Source organism: Taudactylus pleione, unplaced genomic scaffold (assembly GCF_031769625.1).
Source record: "Taudactylus pleione unplaced genomic scaffold, aTauple2 ptg000707l, whole genome shotgun sequence".
Classification (NCBI taxonomy): domain Eukaryota; kingdom Metazoa; phylum Chordata; class Amphibia; order Anura; family Myobatrachidae; genus Taudactylus; species Taudactylus pleione.
In genome coordinates, this window is record NW_028285109.1 from 12,026,661 (window position 1) to 12,052,844 (window position 26,184).

Below are 26,184 nucleotides of genomic sequence, written 5' to 3' on the forward strand. Positions count from 1 at the left end.
CCCATTATGCAGTGCTCCCTGTAGTAGTGCCCCTTATGTAATGCCCCCTGTAGTAGTGCCCATTATGCAGTGCTTCCTGTAGTAGTGCCCCTTATGCAATGTCCCCTGTAGTTGTGTCTCTTATACAGTGCCCCCTGTAGTTGTGCCCCTTATGCAGTGCTCCCTGTAGTTGTGCCCCTTATGCAGTGCTCCCTGTAGTAGTGCCCATTATACAGTGCTTACTGTAGTAGTGCCCATTATGCAGTGATTCCTGTAGTAGTGCCCCTGGTGTAATGCCCCCTGTAGTAGTGCCCATTATACAGTGCTTCCTGTAGTAGTGCCTGTTATGGAATGCTCCCTGTAGTAGTGCCCATTATGCAGTGCTTCCTGTAGTAGTGCCCCTTATGCAATGTCCCCTGTAGTTGTGTCTCTTATACAGTGCCCCCTGTAGTTGTGCCCCTTATGCAGTGCTCCCTGTAGTTGTGCCCCTTATGCAGTGCCCCCTCTAGTAGTGCTCCTTATGCAATGCCCCCTTTAGTTGTATCTCTTATACAGTGCCCCCTGTAGTTGTGCCCCTTATGCAGTGCTCCCTGTAGTTGTGCCCCTTATGCAATGCTCCCTGTAGTAGTGCCCATTATGCAGTGCTTCCTGTAGTAGTGCCCCTTATGTAATTCCCCCTGTAGAAGTGCCCATTATACAGTGTTTCCTGTAGTAGTGCCCATTATTCAGTGCTTCCTGTAGTAGTGCCCATTATGTAATGCCCCCTGTAGTAGTGCCCATTATACAGTGCTTCCTGTAGTAGTGCCCATTATGCAGTGCTTCCTGTAGTAGTTCCCCTTATGCAGTGCTCCCTGTAGTAGTGCCCCTTATGCAGTGCTCCCTGCAGTAGTGCCCATTATACAATGCTTCCAGTAGTAGTGCCCATTATGCAGTGCTTCCTGTAGTAGTGCCCATTATGTAATGCCCCCTGTAGTAGTGCCCATTATGCAGTGCTTCCTGTAGTAATGCCCATTATGCAGTGCTTCCTGTAGTAGTGCCCCTTATGCAGTGCTCCCTGTAGTAGTGCCCCTTATGCAGTGCTCCCTGTAGTAGTGCCCATTATACAATGCTTCCTGTAGTAGTGCCCATTATGCAGTGCTTCCTGTAGTAGTGCCCCTTATGTAATGCCCCCTGTAGTAGTGCCCATTATACAGTGCTTCCTGTAGTAGTGCCCGTTATGCAATGCTCCCTGTAGTAGTGCCCATTATGCAGTGCTTCCTGTAATAGTGCCCCTTATACAATGTCCCCTGTAGTTGTGTCTCGTATTCAGTGCTCCCTGTAATTGTGCCCCTTATGCAGTGCCCCCTGTAGTTGTGTCTCTTATGTAATGCCCCATGTAGTAGTGCCCATTATACAGTGCCCCCTGTAGTTGTGCCCCTTATGCAGTGCTCCCTGTAGTTGTGCCCCTTATGCAGTGCTCCCTGTAGTAGTGCCCATTATACAGTGCTTACTGTAGTAGTGCCCATTATGCAGTGATTCCTGTAGTAGTGCCCCTTATGTAATGCCCCCTGTAGTAGTGCCCATTATACAGTGCTTCCTGTAGTAGTGCCTGTTATGCAATGCTCCCTGTAGTAGTGCCCATTATGCAATGCTTCCTGTAGTAGTGCCCCTTATGCAATGTCCCCTGTAGTTGTGTCTCTTATACAGTGCCCGCTGTAGTTGTGCCCCTTATGCAGTGCTCCCTGTAGTTGTGCCCCTTATGCAGTGCCCCCTGTAGTAGTGCTCCTTATGCAATGCCCCCTGTAGTTGTGTCTCTTATACAGTGCCCCCTGTAGTTGTGCCCCTTATGCAGTGCTCCCTGTAGTTGTGCCCCTTATGCAATGCTCCCTGTAGTAGTGCCCATTATGCAGTGCTTCCTGTAGTAGTGCTCCTTATGTAATTCCCCCTGTAGAAGTGCCCATTATACAGTGTTTCCTGTAGTAGTGCCCATTATTCAGTGCTTCCTGTAGTAGTGCCCATTATGTAATGCCCCCTGTAGTAGTGCCCATTATACAGTGCTTCCTGTAGTAGTGCCCATTATGCAGTGCTTCCTGTAGTAGTGCCCCTTACGAAGTGCTCCCTGTAGTAGTGCCCCTTATGCAGTGCTCCCTGTAGTAGTGCCCATTATACAATGCTTCCTGTAGTAGTGCCCATTATGCAGTGCTTCCTGTAGTAGTGCCCCTTATGTAATGCCCCCTGTAGTAGTGCCCATTATACAGTGCTTCCTGTAGTAGTGCCCATTATTCAGTGCTTCCTGTAGTAGTGCCCATTATGAAGTGCTTCCTGTAGTAGTGCCCCTTATGTAATGCCCCCTGTAGTAGTGCCCATTATACAGTGCTTCCTGTAGTAGTGCCCATTATGCAGTGCTTCCTGTAGTAGTGCCCCTTAAGTAATTCCCCCTGTAGAAGTGCCCATTATACAGTGTTTCCTGTAGTAGTGCCCATTATTCAGTGCTTCCTGTAGTAGTGCCCATTATGAAGTGCTTCCTGTAGTAGTGCCCCTTATGCAGTGCTCCCTGTAGTAGTGCCCATTATACAATGCTTCCTGTATTAGTGCCCATTATGCAGTGCTTCCTGTAGTAGTGCCCCTTATGTAATTCCCCCTGTAGAAGTGCCCATTATACAGTGTTTCCTGTAGTAGTGCCCATTATTCAGTGCTTCCTGTAGTTGTGCCCATTATGAAGTGCTTCCTGTAGTAGTGCCCTTTAGGTAATGCCCCCACTAGTAGTGCCCATTATACAGTGCTTCCTGTAGTAGTGCCCATTATGCAGTGCTTCCTGAAGTAGTGCCCCTTATGTAATTCCCCCTGTAGAAGTGCCCATTATACAGTGTTTCCTGTAGTAGTGCCCATTATTCAGTGCTTCCTGTAGTAGTGCCCATTATGAAGTGCTTCCTGTAGTAGTGCCCCTTATGTAATGCCCCCTGTTGTAGTGCCCATTATACAGTGCTTCCTGTAGTAGTGCCCATTATGCAGTGCTTCCTGTAGTAGTGCCCCTTATGTAATGCCCCCTGTAGTAGTGCCCATTATACAGTGCTTCCTGTATTAGTGCCCATTATGCAGTGCTCCCTGTAGTAGTGCCCCTTATGTAATGCCCCCTGTAGTAGTGCCCATTTTGCAGTGCTTCCTGTAGTAGTGCCCCTTATGCAATGTCCCCTGTAGTTGTGTCTCTTATACAGTGCCCCCTGTAGTTGTGCCCCTTATGCAGTGCTCCCTGTAGTTGTGCCCCTTATGCAGTGCTCCCTGTAGTTGTGCCCATTATACAGTGGTTACTGTAGTAGTGCCCATTATGCAGTGATTCCTGTAGTAGTGCCCCTTATGTAATGCCCCCTGTAGTAGTGCCCATTATACAGTGCTTCCTGTAATAGTGCCTGTTATGCAATGCTCCCTGTAGTAGTGCCCATTATGCAGTGCTTCCTGTAGTAGTGCCCCTTATGCAATGTCCCCTGTAGTTGTGTCTCTTATACAGTGCCCCCTGTAGTTGTGCCCCTTATGCAGTGCTCCCTGTAGTTGTGCCCCTTATGCAGTGCCCCCTGTAGTAGTGCTCCTTATGCAATGCCCACTTTAGTTGTATCTCTTATACAGTGCCCCCTGTAGTTGTGCCCCTTATGCAGTGCTCCCTGTAGTTGTGCCCCTTATGCAATGCTCCCTGTAGTAGTGCCCATTATGCAGTGTTTCCTGTAGTAGTGCCCCTTATGTAAATCCCCCTGTAGAAGTGCCCATTATACAGTGTTTCCTGTAGTAGTGCCCATTATTCAGTGCTTCCTGTAGTAGTGCCCATTATGTAATGCCCCCTGTAGTAGTGCCCATTATACAGTGCTTCCTGTAGTAGTGCCCATTATGCAGTGCTTCCTGTAGTAGTGCCCCTTATGCAGTGCTCCCTGTAGTAGTGCCCATTATACAGTGCTTACTGTAGTAGTGCCCATTATGCAGTGATTCCTGTAGTAGTGCCCCTGGTGTAATGCCCCCTGTAGTAGTGCCCATTATACAGTGCTTCCTGTAGTAGTGCCTGTTATGCAATGCTCCCTGTAGTAGTGCCCATTATGCAGTGCTTCCTGTAGTAGTGCCCCTTATGCAATGTCCCCTGTAGTTGTGTCTCTTATACAGTGCCCCCTGTAGTTGTGCCCCTTATGCAGTGCTCCCTGTAGTTGTGCCCCTTATGCAGTGCCCCCTGTAGTAGTGCTCCTTATGCAATGCCCCCTTTAGTTGTATCTCTTATACAGTGCCCCCTGTAGTTGTGCCCCTTATGCAATGCTCCCTGTAGTAGTGCCCATTATGCAGTGCTTCCTGTAGTAGTGCCCCTTATGTAATTCCCCCTGTAGAAGTGCCCATTATACAGTGTTTCCTGTAGTAGTGCCCATTATTCAGTGCTTCCTGTAGTAGTGCCCATTATGTAATGCCCCCTGTAGTAGTGCCCATTATACAGTGCTTCCTGTAGTAGTGCCCATTATGCAGTGCTTCCTGTAGTAGTTCCCCTTATGCAGTGCTCCCTGTAGTAGTGCCCCTTATGCAGTGCTCCCTGCAGTAGTGCCCATTATACAATGCTTCCAGTAGTAGTGCCCATTATGCAGTGCTTCCTGTAGTAGTGCCCATTATGTAATGCCCCCTGTAGTAGTGCCCATTATGCAGTGCTTCCTGTAGTAATGCCCATTATGCAGTGCTTCCTGTAGTAGTGCCCCTTATGCAGTGCTCCCTGTAGTAGTGCCCTTATGCAGTGCTCCCTGTAGTAGTGCCCATTATACAATGCTTCCTGTAGTAGTGCCCATTATGCAGTGCTTCCTGTAGTAGTGCCCCTTATGTAATGCCCCCTGTAGTAGTGCCCATTATACAGTGCTTCCTGTAGTAGTGCCCATTATGCAATGCTCCCTGTAGTAGTGCCCATTATGCAGTGCTTCCTGTAATAGTGCCCCTTATGCAATGTCCCCTGTAGTTGTGTCTCGTATTCAGTGCTCCCTGTAATTGTGCCCCTTATGCAGTGCCCCCTGTAGTTGTGTCTCTTATGTAATGCCCCATGTAGTAGTGCCCATTATACAGTGCCCCCTGTAGTTGTGCCCCTTATGCAGTGCTCCCTGTAGTTGTGCCCCTTATGCAGTGCTCCCTGTAGTAGTGCCCATTATACAGTGCTTACTGTAGTAGTGCCCATTATGCAGTGATTCCTGTAGTAGTGCCCCTTATGTAATGCCCCCTGTAGTAGTGCCCATTATACAGTGCTTCCTGTAGTAGTGCCTGTTATGCAATGCTCCCTGTAGTAGTGCCCATTATGCAGTGCTTCCTGTAGTAGTGCCCCTTATGCAATGTCCCCTGTAGTTGTGTCTCTTATACATTGCCCGCTGTAGTTGTGCCCCTTATGCAGTGCTCCCTGTAGTTGTGCCCCTTATGCAGTGCCCCCTGTAGTAGTGCTCCTTATGCAATGCCCCCTGTAGTTGTGTCTCTTATACAGTGCCCCCTGTAGTTGTGCCCCTTATGCAGTGCTCCCTGTAGTTGTGTCCCTTATGCAATGCTCCCTGTAGTAGTGCCCATTATGCAGTGCTTCCTGTAGTAGTGCTCCTTATGTAATTCCCCCTGTAGAAGTGCCCATTATACAGTGTTTCCTGTAGTAGTGCCCATTATTCAGTGCTTCCTGTAGTAGTGCCCATTATGTAATGCCCCCTGTAGTAGTGCCCATTATACAGTGCTTCCTGTAGTAGTGCCCATTATGCAGTGCTTCCTGTAGTAGTGCCCCTTACGAAGTGCTCCCTGTAGTAGTGCCCCTTATGCAGTGCTCCCTGTAGTAGTGCCCATTATACAATGCTTCCTGTAGTAGTGCCCATTATGCAGTGCTTCCTGTAGTAGTGCCCCTTATGTAATGCCCCCTGTAGTAGTGCCCATTATACAGTGCTTCCTGTAGTAGTGCCCATTATTCAGTGCTTCCTGTAGTAGTGCCCATTATGAAGTGCTTCCTGTAGTAGTGCCCCTTATGTAATGCCCCCTGTAGTAGTGCCCATTATACAGTGCTTCCTGTAGTAGTGCCCATTATGCAGTGCTTCCTGTAGTAGTGCCCCTTAAGTAATTCCCCCTGTAGAAGTGCCCATTATACAGTGTTTCCTGTAGTAGTGCCCATTATTCAGTGCTTCCTGTAGTAGTGCCCATTATGAAGTGCTTCCTGTAGTAGTGCCCCTTATGCAGTGCTCCCTGTAGTAGTGCCCATTATACAATGCTTCCTGTATTAGTGCCCATTATGCAGTGCTTCCTGTAGTAGTGCCCCTTAAGCAATGTCCCCTGTAGTTGTGTCTCTTATACAGTGGCCCCTGTAGTTGTGCCCCTAATGCAATGCTCCCTGTAGTAGTGCCCATTATGCAGTGCTTCCTGTAGTAGTGCCCCTTTTGTAATTCCCCCTGTAGAAGTGCCCATTATACAGTGTTTCCTGTAGTAGTGCCCATTATTCAGTGCTTCCTGTAGTAGTGCCCATTATGTAATGCCCCCTGTAGTAGTGCCCATTATACAGTGCTTCCTGTAGTAGTGCCCATTATGCAGTGCTTCCTGTAGTAGTGCCCCTTATGCAGTGCTCCCTGTAGTAGTGCCCCTTATGCAGTGCTCCCTGTAGTAGTGCCCATTATACAATGCTTCCTGTAGTAGTGCCCATTATGAAGTGCTTCCTGTAGTAGTGCCCCTTATGTAATGCCCCCTGTAGTAGTGCCCATTATACAGTGCTTCCTGTAGTAGTGCCCATTATGCAGTGCTTCCTGTAGTAGTGCCCCTTATGTAATGCCCCTGTAGTAGTGCCCATTATACAGTGCTTCCTGTAGTAGTGCCCGTTATGCAATGCTCCCTGTAGTAGTGCCCCTTATGTAATGACCCCTGTAGTAGTGCCCATTATGCAGTGCTTCCTGTAGTAGTGCCCCTTATGCAATGTCCCCTGTAGTTGTGTCTCTTATACAGTGCCCCCTGTAGTTGTGCCCCTTATGCAGTGCTCCCTGTAGTTGTGCCCCTTATGCAGTGCTCCCTGTAGTAGTGCCCATTATACAGTGCTTACTGTAGTAGTGCCCATTATGCAGTGATTCCTGTAGTAGTGCCCCTTATGTAATGCCCCCTGTAGTAGTGCCCATTATACAGTTTCCTGTAGTAGTGCCTGTTATGCAATGCTCCCTGTAGTAGTGCCCATTATGCAGTGCTTCCTGTAGTAGTGCCCCTTATGCAATGTCCCCTGTAGTTGTGTCTCTTATACAGTGCCCGCTGTAGTTGTGCCCCTTATGCAGTGCTCCCTGTAGTTGTGCCCCTTATGCAGTGCCCCCTGTAGTAGTGCTCCTTATGCAATGCCCCCTGTAGTTGTGTCTCTTATACAGTGCCCCCTGTAGTTGTGCCCCTTATGCAGTGCTCCCTGTAGTTGTGCCCCTTATGCAGTGCCCCCTGTAGTAGTGCTCCTTATGCAATGCCCCCTGTAGTTGTGTCTCTTATACAGTGCCCCCTGTAGTTGTGCCCCTTATGCAGTGCTCCCTGTAGTTGTGCCCCTTATGCAATGCTCCCTGTAGTAGTGCCCATTATGCAGTGCTTCCTGTAGTAGTGCTTCTTATGTAATTCCCCCTGTAGAAGTGCCCATTATACAGTGTTTCCTGTAGTAGTGCCCATTATTCAGTGCTTCCTGTAGTAGTGCCCATTATGTAATGCCCCCTGTAGTAGTGCCCATTATACAGTGCTTCCTGTAGTAGTGCCCATTATGCAGTGCTTCCTGTAGTAGTGCCCCTTACGAAGTGCTCCCTGTAGTAGTGCCCCTTATGCAGTGCTCCCTGTAGTAGTGCCCATTATACAATGCTTCCTGTAGTAGTGCCCATTATGCAGTGCTTCCTGTAGTAGTGCCCCTTATGTAATGCCCCCTGTAGTAGTGCCCATTATACAGTGCTTCCTGTAGTAGTGCCCATTATTCAGTGCTTCCTGTAGTAGTGCCCATTATGAAGTGCTTCCTGTAGTAGTGCCCCTTATGTAATGCCCCCTGTAGTAGTGCCCATTATACAGTGCTTCCTGTAGTAGTGCCCATTATGCAGTGCTTCCTGTAGTAGTGCCCCTTAAGTAATTCCCCCTGTAGAAGTGCCCATTGTACAGTGTTTCCTGTAGTAGTGCCCATTATTCAGTGCTTCCTGTAGTAGTGCCCATTATGAAGTGCTTCCTGTAGTAGTGCCCCTTATGCAGTGCTCCCTGTAGTAGTGCCCATTATACAATGCTTCCTGTATTAGTGCCCATTATGCAGTGCTTCCTGTAGTAGTTCCCCTTATGTAATTCCCCCTGTAGAAGTGCCCATTATACAGTGTTTCCTGTAGTAGTGCCCATTATTCAGTGCTTCCTGTAGTTGTGCCCATTATGAAGTGCTTCCTGTAGTAGTGCCCTTTAGGTAATGCCCCCTGTAGTAGTGCCCATTATACAGTGCTTCCTGTAGTAGTGCCCATTATGCAGTGCTTCCTGTAGTAGTGCCCCTTATGTAATTCCCCCTGTAGAAGTGCCCATTATACAGTGTTTCCTGTAGTAGTGCCCATTATTCAGTGCTTCCTGTAGTAGTGCCCATTATACAGTGCTTCCTGTAGTAGTGCCCCTTATGTAATGCCCCCTGTTGTAGTGCCCATTATACAGTGCTTCCTGTAGTAGTGCCCATTATGCAGTGCTTCCTGTAGTAGTGCCCTTTAGGTAATGCCCCCTGTAGTAGTGCCCATTATACAGTGCTTCCTGTAGTAGTGCCCCTTATGTAATTCCCCCTGTAGAAGTGCCCATTATACAGTGTTTCCTGTAGTAGTGCCCATTATTCAGTGCTTCCTGTAGTAGTGCCCATTATGAAGTGCTTCCTGTAGTAGTGCCCCTTATGTAATGCCCCCTGTTGTAGTGCCCATTATACAGTGCTTCCTGTAGTAGTGCCCATTATGCAGTGCTTCCTGTAGTAGTGCCCATTATGCAGTGCTTCCTGTAGTAGTGCCCCTTATGTAATGCCCCCTGTAGTAGTGCCCATTATACAGTGCTTCCTGTATTAGTGCCCATTATGCAGTGCTCCCTGTAGTAGTGCCCCTTATGTAATGCCCCCTGTAGTAGTGCCCATTATGCAGTGCTTCCTGTAGTAGTGCCCCTTATGCAATGTCCCCTGTAGTTGTGTCTCTTATACAGTGCCCCCTGTAGTTGTGCCCCTTATGCAGTGCTCCCTGTAGTTGTGCCCCTTATGCAGTGCTCCCTGTAGTAGTGCCCATTATACAGTGCTTACTGTAGTAGTGCCCATTATGCAGTGATTCCTGTAGTAGTGCCCCTGGTGTAATGCCCCCTGTAGTAGTGCCCATTATACAGTGCTTCCTGTAGTAGTGCCTGTTATGCAATGCTCCCTGTAGTAGTGCCCATTATGCAGTGCTTCCTGTAGTAGTGCCCCTTATGCAATGTCCCCTGTAGTTGTGTCTCTTATACAGTGCCCCCTGTAGTTGTGCCCCTTATGCAGTGCTCCCTGTAGTTGTGCCCCTTATGCAGTGCCCCCTCTAGTAGTGCTCCTTATGCAATGCCCCCTTTAGTTGTATCTCTTATACAGTGCCCCCTGTAGTTGTGCCCCTTATGCAGTGCTCCCTGTAGTTGTGCCCCTTATGCAATGCTCCCTGTAGTAGTGCCCATTATGCAGTGCTTCCTGTAGTAGTGCCCCTTATGTAATTCCCCCTGTAGAAGTGCCCATTATACAGTGTTTCCTGTAGTAGTGCCCATTATTCAGTGCTTCCTGTAGTAGTGCCCATTATGTAATGCCCCCTGTAGTAGTGCCCATTATACAGTGCTTCCTGTAGTAGTGCCCATTATGCAGTGCTTCCTGTAGTAGTTCCCCTTATGCAGTGCTCCCTGTAGTAGTGCCCCTTATGCAGTGCTCCCTGCAGTAGTGCCCATTATACAATGCTTCCAGTAGTAGTGCCCATTATGCAGTGCTTCCTGTAGTAGTGCCCATTATGTAATGCCCCCTGTAGTAGTACCCATTATGCAGTGCTTCCTGTAGTAATGCCCATTATGCAGTGCTCCCTGTAGTAGTGCCCCTTATGCAGTGCTCCCTGTAGTAGTGCCCCTTATGCAGTGCTCCCTGTAGTAGTGCCCATTATACAATGCTTCCTGTAGTAGTGCCCATTATGCAGTGCTTCCTGTAGTAGTGCCCCTTATGTAATGCCCCCTGTAGTAGTGCCCATTATACAGTGCTTCCTGTAGTAGTGCCCGTTATGCAATGCTCCCTGTAGTAGTGCCCATTATGCAGTGCTTCCTGTAATAGTGCCCCTTATACAATGTCCCCTGTAGTTGTGTCTCGTATTCAGTGCTCCCTGTAATTGTGCCCCTTATGCAGTGCCCCCTGTAGTTGTGTCTCTTATGTAATGCCCCATGTAGTAGTGCCCATTATACAGTGCCCCCTGTAGTTGTGCCCCTTATGCAGTGCTCCCTGTAGTTGTGCCCCTTATGCAGTGCTCCCTGTAGTAGTGCCCATTATACAGTGCTTACTGTAGTAGTGCCCATTATGCAGTGATTCCTGTAGTAGTGCCCCTTATGTAATGCCCCCTGTAGTAGTGCCCATTATACAGTGCTTCCTGTAGTAGTGCCTGTTATGCAATGCTCCCTGTAGTAGTGCCCATTATGCAGTGCTTCCTGTAGTAGTGCCCCTTATGCAATGTCCCCTGTAGTTGTGTCTCTTATACAGTGCCCGCTGTAGTTGTGCCCCTTATGCAGTGCTCCCTGTAGTTGTGCCCCTTATGCAGTGCCCCCTGTAGTAGTGCTCCTTATGCAATGCCCCCTGTAGTTGTGTCTCTTATACAGTGCCCCCTGTAGTTGTGCCCCTTATGCAGTGCTCCCTGTAGTTGTGCCCCTTATGCAATGCTCCCTGTAGTAGTGCCCATTATGCAGTGCTTCCTGTAGTAGTGCTCCTTATGTAATTCCCCCTGTAGAAGTGCCCATTATACAGTGTTTCCTGTAGTAGTGCCCATTATTCAGTGCTTCCTGTAGTAGTGCCCATTATGTAATGCCCCCTGTAGTAGTGCCCATTATACAGTGCTTCCTGTAGTAGTGCCCATTATGCAGTGCTTCCTGTAGTAGTGCCCCTTACGAAGTGCTCCCTGTAGTAGTGCCCCTTATGCAGTGCTCCCTGTAGTAGTGCCCATTATACAATGCTTCCTGTAGTAGTGCCCATTATGCAGTGCTTCCTGTAGTAGTGCCCCTTATGTAATGCCCCCTGTAGTAGTGCCCATTATACAGTGCTTCCTGTAGTAGTGCCCATTATTCAGTGCTTCCTGTAGTAGTGCCCATTATGAAGTGCTTCCTGTAGTAGTGCCCCTTATGTAATGCCCCCTGTAGTAGTGCCCATTATACAGTGCTTCCTGTAGTAGTGCCCATTATGCAGTGCTTCCTGTAGTAGTGCCCCTTAAGTAATTCCCCCTGTAGAAGTGCCCATTATACAGTGTTTCCTGTAGTAGTGCCCATTATTCAGTGCTTCCTGTAGTAGTGCCCATTATGAAGTGCTTCCTGTAGTAGTGCCCCTTATGCAGTGCTCCCTGTAGTAGTGCCCATTATACAATGCTTCCTGTATTAGTGCCCATTATGCAGTGCTTCCTGTAGTAGTGCCCCTTATGTAATTCCCCCTGTAGAAGTGCCCATTATACAGTGTTTCCTGTAGTAGTGCCCATTATTCAGTGCTTCCTGTAGTTGTGCCCATTATGAAGTGCTTCCTGTAGTAGTGCCCTTTAGGTAATGCCCCCACTAGTAGTGCCCATTATACAGTGCTTCCTGTAGTAGTGCCCATTATGCAGTGCTTCCTGAAGTAGTGCCCCTTATGTAATTCCCCCTGTAGAAGTGCCCATTATACAGTGTTTCCTGTAGTAGTGCCCATTATTCAGTGCTTCCTGTAGTAGTGCCCATTATGAAGTGCTTCCTGTAGTAGTGCCCCTTATGTAATGCCCCCTGTTGTAGTGCCCATTATACAGTGCTTCCTGTAGTAGTGCCCATTATGCAGTGCTTCCTGTAGTAGTGCCCCTTATGTAATGCCCCCTGTAGTAGTGCCCATTATACAGTGCTTCCTGTATTAGTGCCCATTATGCAGTGCTCCCTGTAGTAGTGCCCCTTATGTAATGCCCCCTGTAGTAGTGCCCATTTTGCAGTGCTTCCTGTAGTAGTGCCCCTTATGCAATGTCCCCTGTAGTTGTGTCTCTTATACAGTGCCCCCTGTAGTTGTGCCCCTTATGCAGTGCTCCCTGTAGTTGTGCCCCTTATGCAGTGCTCCCTGTAGTTGTGCCCATTATACAGTGGTTACTGTAGTAGTGCCCATTATGCAGTGATTCCTGTAGTAGTGCCCCTTATGTAATGCCCCCTGTAGTAGTGCCCATTATACAGTGCTTCCTGTAATAGTGCCTGTTATGCAATGCTCCCTGTAGTAGTGCCCATTATGCAGTGCTTCCTGTAGGAGTGCCCCTTATGCAATGTCCCCTGTAGTTGTGTCTCTTATACAGTGCCCCCTGTAGTTGTGCCCCTTATGCAGTGCTCCCTGTAGTTGTGCCCCTTATGCAGTGCCCCCTGTAGTAGTGCTCCTTATGCAATGCCCACTTTAGTTGTATCTCTTATACAGTGCCCCCTGTAGTTGTGCCCCTTATGCAGTGCTCCCTGTAGTTGTGCCCCTTATGCAATGCTCCCTGTAGTAGTGCCCATTATGCAGTGTTTCCTGTAGTAGTGCCCCTTATGTAAATCCCCCTGTAGAAGTGCCCATTATACAGTGTTTCCTGTAGTAGTGCCCATTATTCAGTGCTTCCTGTAGTAGTGCCCATTATGTAATGCCCCCTGTAGTAGTGCCCATTATACAGTGCTTCCTGTAGTAGTGCCCATTATGCAGTGCTTCCTGTAGTAGTGCCCCTTATGCAGTGCTCCCTGTAGTAGTGCCCCTTATGCAGTGCTCCCTGTAGTAGTGCCCATTATACAATGCTTTCTGTAGTAGTGCCCATTATGCAGTGCTTCCTGTAGTAGTGCCCATTATGTAATGCCCCCTGTAGTAGTGCCCATTATGCAGTGCTTCCTGTAGTAGTGCCCATTATGCAGTGCTTCCTGTAGTATTGCCCCTTATGCAGTGCTCCCTGTAGTAGTGCCCCTTATGCAGTGCTCCCTGTAGTAGTGCCCATTATACAATGCTTCCTGTAGTAGTGCCCATTATGCAGTGCTTCCTGTAGTAGTGCCCCTTATGTAATGCCCCCTGTAGTAGTGCCCATTATACAGTGCTTCCTGTAGTAGTGCCCGTTATGCAATGCTCCCTGTAGTAGTGCCCATTATGCAGTGCTTCCTGTAATAGTGCCCCTTATGCAATGTCCCCTGTAGTTGTGTCTCGTATGCAGTGCTCCCTGTAATTGTGCCCCTTATGCAGTGCCCCCTGTAGTTGTGTCTCTTATGTAATGCCCCATGTAGTAGTGCCCATTATACAGTGCTCCCTGTAGTAGTGCCCATTATACAGTGCCCCCTGTAGTTGTGCCCCTTATGCAGTGCTCCCTGTAGTTGTGCCCCTTATGCAGTGCTCCCTGTAGTAGTGCCCATTATACAGTGCTTACTGTAGTAGTGCCCATTATGCAGTGATTCCTGTAGTAGTGTCCCTTATGTAATGCCCCCTGTAGTAGTGCCCATTATACAGTGCTTCCTGTAGTAGTGCCTGTTATGCAATGCTCCCTGTAGTAGTGCCCATTATGCAGTGCTTCCTGTAGTAGTGCCCCTTATGCAATGTCCCCTGTAGTTGTGTCTCTTATACAGTGCCCGCTGTAGTTGTGCCCCTTATGCAGTGCTCCCTGTAGTTGTGCCCCTTATGCAGTGCCCCCTGTAGTAGTGCTCCTTATGCAATGCCCCCTGTAGTTGTGTCTCTTATACAGTGCCCCCTGTAGTTGTGCCCCTTATGCAGTGCTCCCTGTAGTTGTGCCCCTTATGCAATGCTCCCTGTAGTAGTGCCCATTATGCAGTGCTTCCTGTAGTAGTGCTCCTTATGTAATTCCCCCTGTAGAAGTGCCCATTATACAGTGTTTCCTGTAGTAGTGCCCATTATTCAGTGCTTCCTGTAGTAGTGCCCATTATGTAATGCCCCCTGTAGTAGTGCCCATTATACAGTGCTTCCTGTAGTAGTGCCCATTATGCAGTGCTTCCTGTAGTAGTGCCCCTTATGAAGTGCTCCCTGTAGTAGTGCCCCTTATGCAGTGCTCCCTGTAGTAGTGCCCATTATACAATGCTTCCTGTAGTAGTGCCCATTATGCAGTGCTTCCTGTAGTAGTGCCCCTTATGTAATGCCCCCTGTAGTAGTGCCCATTATACAGTGCTTCCTGTAGTAGTGCCCATTATTCAGTACTTCCTGTAGTAGTGCCCATTATGAAGTGCTTCCTTTAGTAGTGCCCCTTATGTAATGCCCCCTGTAGTAGTGCCCATTATACAGTGCTTCCTGTAGTAGTGCCCATTATGCAGTGCTTCCTGTAGTAGTGTCCCTTAAGTAATTCCCCCTGTAGAAGTGCCCATTATACAGTGTTTCCTGTAGTAGTGCCCATTATTCAGTGCTTCCTGTAGTAGTGCCCATTATGAAGTGCTTCCTGTAGTAGTGCCCCTTATGCAGTGCTCCCTGTAGTAGTGCCCATTATACAATGCTTCCTGTAGTAGTGCCCATTATGCAGTGCTTCCTGTAGTAGTGCCCCTTATGTAATTCCCCCTGTAGAAGTGCCCATTATACAGTGTTTCCTGTAGTAGTGCCCATTATTCAGTGCTTCCTGTAGTTGTGCCCATTATGAAGTGCTTCCTGTAGTAGTGCTCTTTATGTAATGCCCCCTGTAGTAGTGCCCATTATACAGTGCTTCCTGTAGTAGTGCCCATTATGCAGTGCTTCCTGCAGTAGTGCCCCTTATGTAAATCCCCCTGTAGAAGTGCCCATTATACAGTGTTTCCTGTAGTAGTGCCCATTATTCAGTGCTTCCTGTAGTAGTGCCCATTATGAAGTGCTTCCTGTAGTAGTGCCCCTTATGTAATGCCCCCTGTTGTAGTGCCTATTATACAGTGCTTCCTGTAGTAGTGCCCATTATGCAGTGCTTCCTGTAGTAGTGCCCCTTATGTAATGCCCCCTGTAGTAGTGCCCATTATACAGTGCTTCCTGTATTAGTGCCCATTATGCAATGCTCCCTGTAGTAGTGCCCCTTATGTAATACCCCCTGTAGTAGTGCCCATTATGCAGTGCTTCCTGTAGTAGTGCCCCTTATGCAATGTCCCCTGTAGTTGTGTCTCTTATACAGTGCCCCCTGTAGTTGTGCCCCTTATGCAGTGCTCCCTGTAGTTGTGCCCCTTATGCAGTACTCCCTGTAGTAGTGCCCATTATACAGTGCTTACTGTAGTAGTACCCATTATGCAGTGATTCCTGTAGTAGTGCCCCTGGTGTAATGCCCCCTGTAGTAGTGCCCATTATACAGTGCTTCCTGTAGTAGTGCCTGTTATGCAATGCTCTCTGTTGTAGTGCCCATTATGCAGTGCTTCCTGTAGTAGTGCCCCTTATGCAATGTCCCCTGTAGTTGTGTCTCTTATACAGTGCCCCCTGTAGTTGTGCCCCTTATGCAGTGCTCCCTGTAGTTGTGCCCCTTATGCAGTGCCCCCTGTAGTAGTGCTCCTTATGCAATGCCCCCTTTAGTTGTATCTCTTATACAGTGCCCCCTGTAGTTGTGCCCCTTATGCAGTGCTCCCTGTAGTTGTGCCCCTTATGCAATGCTCCCTGTAGTAGTGCCCATTATGCAGTGCTTCCTGTAGTAGTGCCCCTTATGTAATTCCCCCTGTAGAAGTGACCATTATACAGTGTTTCCTGTAGTAGTGCCCATTATTCAGTGCTTCCTGTAGTAGTGCCCATTATGTAATGCCCCCTGTAGTAGTGCCCATTATACAGTGCTTCCTGTAGTAGTGCCCATTATGCAGTGCTTCCTGTAGTAGTGCCCCTTATGCAGTGCTCCCTGTAGTAGTGCCCCTTATGCAGTGCTCCCTGTAGTAGTGCCCATTATACAATGCTTCCTGTAGTAGTGCCCATTATGCAGTGCTTCCTGTAGTAGTGCCCATTATGTAATGCCCCCTGTAGTAGTGCCCATTATACAGTGCTTCCTGTAGTAGTGCCCATTATGCAGTGCTTCCTGTAGTAGTGCCCCTTATGCAGTGCTCCCTGTAGTAGTGCCCCTTATGCAGTGCTCCCTGTAGTAGTGCCCATTATACAATGCTTCCTGTAGTAGTGCCCATTATGCAGTGCTTCCTGTAGTAGTGCCCCTTATGTAATGCCCCCTGTAGTAGTGCCCATTATACAGTGCTTCCTGTAGTAGTGCCCGTTATGCAATGCTCCCTGTAGTAGTGCCCATTATGCAGTGCTTCCTGTAATAGTGCCCCTTATGCAATGTCCCCTGTAGTTGTGTCTCGTATGCAGTGCTCCCTGTAATTGTGCCCCTTATGCAGTGCCCCCTGTAGTTGTGTCTCTTATGTAATGCCCCATGTAGTAGGGCCCATTATACAGTGCTCCCTGTAGTAGTGCCCATTATACAGTGCTTCCTGTAGTAGTGCCCGTTATGCAGTGCTTCCTGTAGTAGTGCCCCTTATGCAATGTCCCCTGTAGTTGTGTCTCTTATACAGTGCCCCCTGTAGTTGTGCCCCTTATGCAGTGCTCCCTGTAGTAGTGCCCATTATACAATGCTTCCTGTAGTAGTGCCCATTATGCAGTGCTTCCTGTAGTAGTGCCCCTTATGTAATGCCCCCTGTAGTAGTGCCCATTATACAGTGCTTCCTGTAGTAGTGCCCATTATGCAATGCTCCCTGTAGTAGTGCCCATTATGCAGTGCTTCCTGTAATAGTGCCCCTTATGCAATGTCCCCTGTAGTTGTGTCTCTTATGCAGTGCTCCCTGTAGTTGTGCCCCTTATGCAGTGCCCCCTGTAGTTGTGTCTCTTATACAGTGCCCCCTGTAGTTGTGCCCGTTATGCAGTGCTCCCTGTAGTTGTGCCCATTATGCAGTGCTTCCTGTAGTAGTGCCCCTTATGTAATTCCCCCTGTAGAAGTGCCCATTATACAGTGTTTCCTGTAGTAGTGCCCATTATTCAGTGCTTCCTGTAGTAGTGCCCCTTATGTAATGCCCCCTGTAGTTGTGCCCCTTATGCAGTGCCCCCTGTAGTAGTGCTCCTTATGCAATGCCCCCTGTAGTTGTGTCTCTTATACAGTGCCCCCTGTAGTTGTGCCCCTTATGCAGTGCTCCCTGTAGTTGTGCCCATTATGCAGTGCTTCCTGTAGTAGTGCCCCTTATGTAATTCCCCCTATAGAAGTGCCCATTATACAGTGTTTCCTGTAGTAGTGCCCATTATTCAGTGCTTCCTGTAGTAGTGCCCATTATGTAATGCCCCCTGTAGTAGTGCCCATTATACAGTGCTTCCTGTAGTAGTGCCCATTATGCAGTGCTTCCTGTAGTAGTGCCCCTTATGCAGTGATCCCTGTAGTAGTGCCCCTTATGCAGTGCTCCCTGTAGTAGTGCCCATTATACAATGCTTCCTGTAGTAGTGCCCATTATGCAGTGCTTCCTGTAGTAGTGCCCCTTATGTAATGCTTCCTGTAGTAGTGCCCATTATACAGTGCCCCCTGTAGTAGTGCCCGTTATGCAGTGCTCCCTGTAGTAGTGCCCATTATGCAGTGCTTCCTGTAGTAGTGCCCCTTATGCAATGTCCCCTGTAGTTGTGTCTCTTATACAGTGCCCCCTGTAGTTGTGCCCCTTATGCAGTGCTCCCTGTAGTAGTGCCCATTATACAATGCTTCCTGTAGTAGTGCCCATTATGCAGTGCTTCCTGTAGTAGTGCCCCTTATGCAATGTCCCCTGTAGTTGTGTTTCTTATACAGTGCCCCCTGTAGTTGTTCCCCTTATGCAGTGCTCCCTGTAGTAGTGCCCATTATACAATGCTTCCTGTAGTAGTGCCCATTATGCAGTGCTTCCTGTAGTAGTGCCCCTTATGTAATGCCCCCTGTAGTAGTGCCCATTATACAGTGCTTCCTGTAGTAGTGCCCGTTATGCAATGCTCCCTGTAGTAGTGCCCATTATGCAGTGCTTCCTGTAATAGTGCCCCTTATGCAATGTCCCCTGTAGTTGTGTCTCGTATGCAGTGCTCCCTGTAATTGTGCCCCTTATGTAGTGCCCCCTGTAGTTGTGTCTCTTATGTAATGTCCCCCTGTAGTAGTGCCCATTATACAGTGCTCCCTGTTGTAGTTCCCATTATACAGTGCTTCCTGTAGTAGTGCCCGTTATGCAGTGCTTCCTGTAGTAGTGCCCCTTATGCAATGTCCCCTGTAGTTGTGTCTCTTATACAGTGCCCCCTGTAGTTGTGCCCCTTATGCAGTGCTCCCTGTAGTAGTGCCCATTATACAATGCTTCCTGTAGTAGTGCCCATTATGCAGTGCTTCCTGTAGTAGTGCCCCTTATATAATGCCCCCTGTAGTAGTGCCCATTATACAGTGCTTCCTGTAGTAGTGCCCATTATGCAATGCTCCCTGTAGTAGTGCCCATTATGCAGTGCTTCCTGTAATAGTGCCCCTTATGCAATGTCCCCTGTAGTTGTGTCTCTTATGCAGTGCTCCCTGTAGTTGTGCCCCTTATGCAGTGCCCCCTGTAGTTGTGTCTCTTATACAGTGCCCCCTGTAGTTGTGCCCGTTATGCAGTGCTCCCTGTAGTTGTGCCCATTATGCAGTGCTTCCTGTAGTAGTGCCCCTTATGTAATTCCCCCTGTAGAAGTGCCCATTATACAGTGTTTCCTGTAGTAGTGCCCATTATTCAGTGCTTCCTGTAGTAGTGCCCCTTATGTAATGCCCCCTGTAGTTGTGCCCCTTATGCAGTGCCCCCTGTAGTAGTGCTCCTTATGCAATGCCCCCTGTAGTTGTGTCTCTTATACAGTGCACCCTGTAGTTGTGCCCCTTATGCAGTGCTCCCTGTAGTTGTGCCCATTATGCAGTGCTTCCTGTAGTAGTGCCCCTTATGTAATTCCCCCTATAGAAGTGCCCATTATACAGTGTTTCCTGTAGTAGTGCCCATTATTCAGTGCTTCCTGTAGTAGTGCCCATTATGTAATGCCCCCTGTAGTAGTGCCCATTATACAGTGCTTCCTGTAGTAGTGCCCATTATGCAGTGCTTCCTGTAGTAGTGCCCCTTATGCAGTGATCCCTGTAGTAGTGCCCCTTATGCAGTGCTCCCTGTAGTAGTGCCCATTATACAATGCTTCCTGTAGTAGTGCCCATTATGCAGTGCTTCCTGTAGTAGTGCCCCTTATGTAATGCTTCCTGTAGTAGTGCCCATTATACAGTGCCCCCTGTAGTAGTGCCCGTTATGCAGTGCTCCCTGTAGTAGTGCCCATTATGCAGTGCTTCCTGTAGTAGTGCCCCTTATGCAATGTCCCCTGTAGTTGTGTCTCTTATACAGTGCCCCCTGTAGTTGTGCCCCTTATGCAGTGCTCCCTGTAGTAGTGCCCATTATACAATGCTTCCTGTAGTAGTGCCCATTATGCAGTGCTTCCTGTAGTAGTGCCCCTTATGCAATGTCCCCTGTAGTTGTGTTTCTTATACAGTGCCCCCTGTAGTTGTTCCCCTTATGCAGTGCTCCCTGTAGTAGTGCCCATTATACAATGCTTCCTGTAGTAGTGCCCATTATGCAGTGCTTCCTGTAGTAGTGCCCCTTATGTAATGCCCCCTGTAGTAGTGCCCATTATACAGTGCTTCCTGTAGTAGTGCCCGTTATGCAATGCTCCCTGTAGTAGTGCCCATTATGCAGTGCTTCCTGTAATAGTGCCCCTTATGCAATGTCCCCTGTAGTTGTGTCTCGTATGCAGTGCTCCCTGTAATTGTGCCCCTTATGTAGTGCCCCCTGTAGTTGTGTCTCTTATGTAATGTCCCCCTGTAGTAGTGCCCATTATACAGTGCTCCCTGTTGTATTTCCCATTATACAGTGCTTCCTGTAGTAGTGCCCGTTATGCAGTGCTTCCTGTAGTAGTGCCCCTTATGCAATGTCCCCTGTAGTTGTGTCTCTTATACAGTGCCCCCTGTAGTTGTGCCCCTTATGCAGTGCTCCCTGTAGTAGTGCCCATTATACAATGCTTCCTGTAGTAGTGCCCATTATGCAGTGCTTCCTGTAGTAGTGCCCCTTATGTAATTCCCCCTGTAGAAGTGCCCATTATACAGTGTTTCCTGTAGTAGTGCCCATTATTCAGTGCTTCCTGTAGTAGTGCCCCTTATGTAATGCCCCCTGTAGTTGTGCCCCTTATGCAGTGCCCCCTGTAGTAGTGCTCCTTATGCAATGCCCCCTGTAGTTGTGTCTCTTATACAGTGCCCCCTGTAGTTGTGCCCCTTATGCAGTGCTCCCTGTAGATGTGCCCATTATGCAGTGCTTCCTGTAGTAGTGCCCCTTATGTAATTCCCCCTATAGAAGTGCCCATTATACAGTGTTTCCTGTAGTAGTGCCCATTATTCAGTGCTTCCTGTAGTAGTGCCCATTATGTAATGCCCCCTGTAGTAGTGCCCATTATACAGTGCTTCCTGTAGTAGTGCCCATTATGCAGTGCTTCCTGTAGTAGTGCCCCTTATGCAGTGATCCCTGTAGTAGTGCCCCTTATGCAGTGCTCCCTGTAGTAGTGCCCATTATACAATGCTTCCTGTAGTAGTGCCCATTATGCAGTGCTTCCTGTAGTAGTGCCCCTTATGTAATGCTTCCTGTAGTAGTGCCCATTATACAGTGCCCCCTGTAGTAGTGCCCGTTATGCAGTGCTCCCTGTAGTAGTGCCCATTATGCAGTGCTTCCTGTAGTAGTGCCCCTTATGCAAGGTCCCCTGTAGTTGTGTCTCTTATACAGTGCCCCCTGTAGTTGTGCCCCTTATGCAGTGCTCCCTGTAGTAGTGCCCATTATACAATGCTTCCTGTAGTAGTGCCCATTATGCAGTGCTTCCTGTAGTAGTGCCCCTTATGCAATGTCCCCTGTAGTTGTGTTTCTTATACAGTGCCCCCTGTAGTTGTTCCCCTTATGCAGTGCTCCCTGTAGTAGTGCCCATTATACAATGCTTCCTGTAGTAGTGCCCATTATGCAGTGCTTCCTGTAGTAGTGCCCCTTATGTAATGCCCCCTGTAGTAGTGCCCATTATACAGTGCTTCCTGTAGTAGTGCCCGTTATGCAATGCTCCCTGTAGTAGTGCCCATTATGCAGTGCTTCCTGTAATAGTGCCCCTTATGCAATGTCCCCTGTAGTTGTGTCTCGTATGCAGTGCTCCCTGTAATTGTGCCCCTTATGTAGTGCCCCCTGTAGTTGTGTCTCTTATGTAATGTCCCCCTGTAGTAGTGCCCATTATACAGTGCTCCCTGTTGTAGTTCCCATTATACAGTGCTTCCTGTAGTAGTGCCCGTTATGCAGTGCTTCCTGTAGTAGTGCCCCTTATGCAATGTCCCCTGTAGTTGTGTCTCTTATACAGTGCCCCCTGTAGTTGTGCCCCTTATGCAGTGCTCCCTGTAGTAGTGCCCATTATACAATGCTTCCTGTAGTAGTGCCCATTATGCAGTGCTTCCTGTAGTAGTGCCCCTTATATAATGCCCCCTGTAGTAGTGCCCATTATACAGTGCTTCCTGTAGTAGTGCCCATTATGCAATGCTCCCTGTAGTAGTGCCCATTATGCAGTGCTTCCTGTAATAGTGCCCCTTATGCAATGTCCCCTGTAGTTGTGTCTCTTATGCAGTGCTCCCTGTAGTTGTGCCCCTTATGCAGTGCCCCCTGTAGTTGTGTCTCTTATACAGTGCCCCCTGTAGTTGTGCCCGTTATGCAGTGCTCCCTGTAGTTGTGCCCATTATGCAGTGCTTCCTGTAGTAGTGCCCCTTATGTAATTCCCCCTGTAGAAGTGCCCATTATACAGTGTTTCCTGTAGTAGTGCCCATTATTCAGTGCTTCCTGTAGTAGTGCCCCTTATGTAATGCCCCCTGTAGTTGTGCCCCTTATGCAGTGCCCCCTGTAGTAGTGCTCCTTATGCAATGCCCCCTGTAGTTGTGTCTCTTATACAGTGCCCCCTGTAGTTGTGCCCCTTATGCAGTGCTCCCTGTAGTTGTGCCCATTATGCAGTGCTTCCTGTAGTAGTGCCCCTTATGTAATTCCCCCTATAGAAGTGCCCATTATACAGTGTTTCCTGTAGTAGTGCCCATTATTCAGTGCTTCCTGTAGTAGTGCCCATTATGTAATGCCCCCTGTAGTAGTGCCCATTATACAGTGCTTCCTGTAGTAGTGCCCATTATGCAGTGCTTCCTGTAGTAGTGCCCCTTATGCAGTGATCCCTGTAGTAGTGCCCCTTATGCAGTGCTCCCTGTAGTAGTGCCCATTATACAATGCTTCCTGTAGTAGTGCCCATTATGCAGTGCTTCCTGTAGTAGTGCCCCTTATGTAATGCTTCCTGTAGTAGTGCCCATTATACAGTGCCCCCTGTAGTAGTGCCCGTTATGCAGTGCTCCCTGTAGTAGTGCCCATTATGCAGTGCTTCCTGTAGTAGTGCCCCTTATGCAATGTCCCCTGTAGTTGTGTCTCTTATACAGTGCCCCCTGTAGTTGTGCCCCTTATGCAGTGCTCCCTGTAGTAGTGCCCATTATACAATGCTTCCTGTAGTAGTGCCCATTATGCAGTGCTTCCTGTAGTAGTGCCCCTTATGCAAAGTCCCCTGTAGTTGTGTTTCTTATACAGTGCCCCCTGTAGTTGTTCCCCTTATGCAGTGCTCCCTGTAGTAGTGCCCATTATACAATGCTTCCTGTAGTAGTGCCCATTATGCAGTGCTTCCTGTAGTAGTGCCCCTTATGTAATGCCCCCTGTAGTAGTGCCCATTATACAGTGCTTCCTGTAGTAGTGCCCGTTATGCAATGCTCCCTGTAGTAGTGCCCATTATGCAGTGCTTCCTGTAATAGTGCCCCTTATGCAATGTCCCCTGTAGTTGTGTCTCGTATGCAGTGCTCCCTGTAATTGTGCCCCTTATGTAGTGCCCCCTGTAGTTGTGTCTCTTATGTAATGTCCCCCTGTAGTAGTGCCCATTATACAGTGCTCCCTGTTGTATTTCCCATTATACAGTGCTTCCTGTAGTAGTGCCCGTTATGCAGTGCTTCCTGTAGTAGTGCCCCTTATGCAATGTCCCCTGTAGTTGTGTCTCTTATACAGTGCCCCCTGTAGTTGTGCCCCTTATGCAGTGCTCCCTGTAGTAGTGCCCATTATACAATGCTTCCTGTAGTAGTGCCCATTATGCAGTGCTTCCTGTAGTAGTGCCCCTTATGTAATTCCCCCTGTAGAAGTGCCCATTATACAGTGTTTCCTGTAGTAGTGCCCATTATTCAGTGCTTCCTGTAGTAGTGCCCCTTATGTAATGCCCCCTGTAGTTGTGCCCCTTATGCAGTGCCCCCTGTAGTAGTGCTCCTTATGCAATGCCCCCTGTAGTTGTGTCTCTTATACAGTGCCCCCTGTAGTTGTGCCCCTTATGCAGTGCTCCCTGTAGATGTGCCCATTATGCAGTGCTTCCTGTAGTAGTGCCCCTTATGTAATTCCCCCTATAGAAGTGCCCATTATACAGTGTTTCCTGTAGTAGTGCCCATTATTCAGTGCTTCCTGTAGTAGTGCCCATTATGTAATGCCCCCTGTAGTAGTGCCCATTATACAGTGCTTCCTGTAGTAGTGCCCATTATGCAGTGCTTCCTGTAGTAGTGCCCCTTATGCAGTGATCCCTGTAGTAGTGCCCCTTATGCAGTGCTCCCTGTAGTAGTGCCCATTATACAATGCTTCCTGTAGTAGTGCCCATTATGCAGTGCTTCCTGTAGTAGTGCCCCTTATGTAATGCTTCCTGTAGTAGTGCCCATTATACAGTGCCCCCTGTAGTAGTGCCCGTTATGCAGTGCTCCCTGTAGTAGTGCCCATTATGCAGTGCTTCCTGTAGTAGTGCCCCTTATGCAAGGTCCCCTGTAGTTGTGTCTCTTATACAGTGCCCCCTGTAGTTGTGCCCCTTATGCAGTGCTCCCTGTAGTAGTGCCCATTATACAATGCTTCCTGTAGTAGTGCCCATTATGCAGTGCTTCCTGTAGTAGTGCCCCTTATGCAATGTCCCCTGTAGTTGTGTTTCTTATACAGTGCCCCCTGTAGTTGTTCCCCTTATGCAGTGCTCCCTGTAGTAGTGCCCATTATACAATGCTTCCTGTAGTAGTGCCCATTATGCAGTGCTTCCTGTAGTAGTGCCCCTTATGTAATGCCCCCTGTAGTAGTGCCCATTATACAGTGCTTCCTGTAGTAGTGCCCGTTATGCAATGCTCCCTGTAGTAGTGCCCATTATGCAGTGCTTCCTGTAATAGTGCCCCTTATGCAATGTCCCCTGTAGTTGTGTCTCGTATGCAGTGCTCCCTGTAATTGTGCCCCTTATGTAGTGCCCCCTGTAGTTGTGTCTCTTATGTAATGTCCCCCTGTAGTAGTGCCCATTATACAGTGCTCCCTGTTGTAGTTCCCATTATACAGTGCTTCCTGTAGTAGTGCCCGTTATGCAGTGCTTCCTGTAGTAGTGCCCCTTATGCAATGTCCCCTGTAGTTGTGTCTCTTATACAGTGCCCCCTGTAGTTGTGCCCCTTATGCAGTGCTCCCTGTAGTAGTGCCCATTATACAATGCTTCCTGTAGTAGTGCCCATTATGCAGTGCTTCCTGTAGTAGTGCCCCTTATGTAATGCCCCCTGTAGTAGTGCCCATTATACAGTGCTTCCTGTAGTAGTGCCCGTTATGCAATGCTCCCTGTAGTAGTGCCCATTATGCAGTGCTTCCTGTAATAGTGCCCCTCATGCAATGTCCCCTGTAGTTGTGTCTCTTATGCAGTGCTCCCTGTAATTGTGCCCCTTATGCAGTGCCCCCTGTAGTTGTGTCTCTTATGTAATGCTCCCTGTAGTTGTGCCCCTTATGCAGTGCCCCCTGTAGTAGTGCTCCTTATGCAATGCCCCCTGTAGTTGTGTCTCTTATACAGTGCCCCCTGTAGTTGTGCCCCTTATGCAGTGCTCCCTGTAGTTGTGCCCATTATGCAGTGCTTCCTGTAGTAGTGCCCCTTATGTAATTTCCCCTGTAGAAGTGCCCATTATACAGTGTTTCCTGTAGTAGTGCCCATTATTCAGTGCTTCCTGTAGTAGTGCCCATTATGTAATGCCCCCTGTAGTAGTGCCCATTATACAGTGCTTCCTGTAGTAGTGCCCATTATGCAGTGCTTCCTGTAGTAGTGCCCCTTATGCAGTGCACCCTGTAGTATTGCCACTTATGCAGTGCTCCCTGTAGTAGTGCCCATTATACAATGCTTCCTGTAGTTGTGCCCATTATGCAGTGCTTCCTGTAGTAGTGCCCCTTATGTAGTGCTTCCTGTAGTAGTGCCCATTATACAGTGCTTCCTGTAGTAGTGCCCGTTATGCAGTGCTCCCTGTAGTAGTGCCCATTTTGCAGTGCTTCCTGTAGTAGTGCCCCTTATGCAATGTCCCCTGTAGTTGTGTCTCTTATACAGTGCCCCCTGTAGTTGTGCCCCTTATGCAGTGCTCCCTGTAGTAGTGCCCATTATACAATGCTTCCTGTAGTAGTGCCCATTATGCAGTGCTTCCTGTAGTAGTGCCCCTTATGCAATGTCCCCTGTAGTTGTGTCTCTTTTACAGTGCCCCCTGTAGTTGTGCCCCTTATGCAGTGCTCCCTGTAGTAGTGCCCATTATACAATGCTTCCTGTAGTAGTGCCCATTATGCAGTGCTTCCTGTAATAGTGCCCCTTATGTAATGCCCCCTGTAGTAGTGCCCATTATACAGTGCTTCCTGTAGTAGTGCCCATTATGCAATGCTCCCTGTAGTAGTGCCCATTATGCAGTGCTTCCTGTAGTAGTGCCCCTTATGCAATGTCCCCTGTAGTTGTGTCTCTTATACAGTGCCCGCTGTAGTTGTGCCCCTTATGTAATGCCCCCTGTAGTAGTGCCCATTATACAGTGCTTCCTGTAGTAGTGCCCATTATACAGTGCTCCCTGTAGTAGTGCCCATTATGCAGTGCTTCCTGTAGTAGTGCCCCTTATGCAATGTCCCCTGTAGTTGTGTCTCTTATACAGTGCCCCCTGTAGTTGTTCCCCTTATGCAGTGCTCCCTGTAGTAGTGCCAATTATACAATGCTTCCTGTAGTAGTGCCCATTATGCAGTGCTTCCTGTAGT